This window comes from Atta colombica, unplaced genomic scaffold, assembly GCF_001594045.1.
Source record: "Atta colombica isolate Treedump-2 unplaced genomic scaffold, Acol1.0 scaffold28, whole genome shotgun sequence".
Classification (NCBI taxonomy): domain Eukaryota; kingdom Metazoa; phylum Arthropoda; class Insecta; order Hymenoptera; family Formicidae; genus Atta; species Atta colombica.
In genome coordinates, this window is record NW_017259381.1 from 1,014,713 (window position 1) to 1,018,385 (window position 3,673).

Sequence of the window (3,673 nt, forward strand, 5' to 3'; positions counted from 1 at the left end):
ACTTTACTTCGAAACAGGTCAACGATTTGAAAAGTATGAAAAATAATTATCTCATATCATTAACAGTGGAGATATATGTATCTCCTATTTGTAACTTTATTTAAATTTCTGTAGAAAGTCAACAAAAATCGATAAAAATTCCCGACGTTATCTATCAGCCTTGGGAAAGTCAAGCCAATGGATCAGGAGCAACACGATGAACATCACTTGTCTGATATACAAAATTGGTTAAGTCCTGTGTTCACAATCCCACAGTTTATATCAACGTATATACACAATATCAAAAACTTAATAGGAAAAAAATGAATCTATTACCTATATTTTCTTTAAAATTTACAATTGCAATCTGTGTACTGCTGTTTCTGTGATGTTGCTAAGTAGGAATATAAATAATAAGGACTTTCAATAGTATTTCCCAATGCTTATATTTATTAAAATTTATTAAAACTTGCTAGAAGTTTGTCCAAGTTTATACTTACTAGATTTATGTATTAGGTATACAACTTTGCTTCCGCCGTTTTCCTATAAGTGGCTTTAGCGGAAAGTGGTGGTCGAAATAAATAGATCATAGACGTCATACAATAAACTTGGGTATCTGTCAACATAACCCCATAGAAATATTAGTCGATTTGTGTCTGCATCATAAAGTTATTCTCGATTGAAAATATCAGTTTACGAGCCAAATTCTCGTCATTTGCGGGAGGTTTTAATTTTTTGCTTCAATATGAAGAAATCTGCGGCTGAGGTTCATCGAATACTCTCAAATACTTATGTGAGGCCGCTATTAGAGAAAGAACGTGTCGTGAGTGATTTCAACGCTTCAAGAACATGATTTTGACGTCCAAGGTCATGCTCTGTATTTGGTGGGACCAGTTCGGCGTAGTGTATTATGAACTGTTAAAACCGACTGAAACAATCACAGGCGATCGGTATCAAACGCAATTGATGCGTTTAAGCCGAGCATTGAAAGATAAGCGGCCGCAATACAACGAGAGACACGATAAAGTAATTTTGCAACATGACAATGCCCCATGTTGCGAAAGTGGTCAAGACATACTTGGAAACGTTGAAATGAGAAGTCCTACCTCACCCGCCGTATTCTCCAGACGTTACTCCCTCTGACTATCCCTTGTTTCGATCAATGGCACACGGCCTGGCTGACCAGCACTTTCGGTCTTATGAAGAAGTAAAAAATTGGATCGATTCGTGGATAGCCTCAAAAGACCACTTTTTTCGACGCGGGATTCGTACGCTATCCGAAAGATGGGAGAAAGTAGTGGCCAGCGATAGACAATACTTTGAATTATAAATGTATAACCAGTTTTTTACAATAAAGCCTCGAATTTCGGAAAAAAAACGGCGGAAGCAAAGTTGTACACCTAATACTTAAAGAAGCTGAGACAAATCCTTCTCTTAAGGAGTTTCTCTTTTGAGAACACAAATTAGACCACAAATTGAGTGTGCTCGAGGTTCATTGGATAAGTCTGTTCTAAATGAACTAATGAGCGATAAGCACATCTATGTTGATTTATGCTTTCAAAAGGAAAACTAATAAAACTAATAAAACTACAATATATTAACTTCTATGACTTTAAGATTCGGTTTCACAACATACTAATTTACAATATTAGTAATAAACATTTTGTTCTATAATACTAGAAAAGAAAAAACTACTATTTACACATTAACAAAATAATAATAAACAAATGCGAAATATCTCGATTCGTATTTGTTAATTGATCTCACAGACATCTATGTATACTACATATTAATAAAATATTTGATTTTCAAATGTCTGTAAGACCAATTGTTAACAAATACAAATCGAGATAGTTCAAAAAGCAGCGTATGGCTTTAATGCTTTGTTTATTATTGTTTATATTATTTTGTATGTAGTATACATATTAATAAAATATTTGATTTTCAGACTTATCTGATTCATCACGGTTCGACGGTATAGAAAATGAACCCTCAATGAGAAATCATAATAATTGTTGTGGTAAGCAAATAATTTCTTACAGAGGCACATGATTTGTTAATAGTTCGTCTCTTTAATGTCTCTTTCTTAATATTCTTAAAAAGATATTTTTATGTTATGTTTATATTTTATATTGTATTTTTAAACAAAAATATATAAAAATACATAAAAATTATTTTAAGTAAATGCACATCACAAACTCATTCTCCTGTTCCTATAATAAATAATGAAAAGCAATAAAATTTTGGCAAATAGCTAATGCTGGTAATGGTTATTGTGATAAAAGATAGATTTGACTTTATTAAAATATTAATAGTTATTAATGTTAATTCAGTTTTTATGTTGCAATTTCTTCATATCATTACAGACGAATGCAGAGATACATAAGAAACTGAAGAAAGATTGTCCAGACAAATATACGCTATTGAAGCTCTACTACAAGAGGGGAATGCAGGATGAGGTTATAGCGCAAGACATCTGTTACCTCCATTGCTTCTAATGACGCTGAAACAGTTCTTGCAGTGCGAAAATCAGTTGGAAGTGAATACCAACATGAGAAAACAATTTATAAGTATATTCATATTGTCATATTTATTAAATATTACTTTAAATGCTTGTATTATCCGTTAGGAAAATTGTGTTTTCTTAGAAATTTACTCGCCATCTTATAACTTTTGAATTTCGTCATGTTTAATTTCTCATGTATCATCAAGGACTTTTTTTATTTATATTAAATTTGATAATTTTATATTGAAAAGAATTTGATATAATATTAAAGTATGACATAATGAAAATAGAGAATTAAGTGGCAAAAAAGTGCTACATAAAAAGATGTATAATGATAGGTACCAAATTAACTTAATAATATCGACTTGTTTTCAAACATGTTTCATTTTCGCTGTCGTATATATATATTTCTTCCAATCATAATATTCCATTTGTGTATATTTTTTGTAACTATATTATAGGAACATATGTTGAATCGGAGGTTTTGACGCATTTTATTAGAAAGCATAGTAAGCATTTTATTAGAAATACTTTATTATATACACAAATTATTATCTCTAATGATGTAGCACTCAAATATCATGGACAGGTCAGAAAAGTGGTGTAAATTCACTAATACATCCTAGCCATCTTAATACCTTGTCGGTGCTAACAGATAATTTTGGAATATATAGCTTGGTTATCCATACTAAGGCTATAATATGCAGAGTATTCACATCCGCTGTTTTTAATCCTTTTGTCACTCTCTTGCTTCTTTTCTCAATCCCTTGCTCTCCATTCCATCGCTTAGATAAGAAGAGAGAAGGTTGAAGGTTGAAGAGAGAATAAAGAGTAGAGAAAGGACTAAAAATGGCGGATGCGAATACCTATAATATATTATAGTGCTCTATCCATACTTTTATACTTGTTTGAAACATGCAAATTCTCATTGATTGATTATTTAAAAAAAAATTTGCATTGGTGCAAAAATAGAACAGTGTAATCAATCAGAACAAACCTATTGCCTTATATTTAATTGGTTTGTTTATAAAATTTATGTTTATAAATATTATTTTATACTTTTATTTTTATTAATGCAATTCTTTTATAATTGTACATATTTCAGACTCGGTGATAAAACAGTTACCAGGTGACGTCTGCCGAATTAGAAGAAGCCATCGAAGAATGGTTCCATCGCTCAGATGACAG

The 3,673-nt window shown here is 31.2% G+C and overlaps 1 long non-coding RNA gene across 1 annotated transcript; it reads left to right on the forward strand.

The window, feature by feature from the left end:
- On the forward strand, positions 1 to 3,673 carry LOC108689880. The gene is made up of 5 exons (XR_001931854.1): positions 1 to 33; positions 115 to 227; positions 1,928 to 1,999; positions 2,346 to 2,549; positions 3,591 to 3,673. It is a non-coding gene; the product is annotated as an uncharacterized LOC108689880 (long non-coding RNA).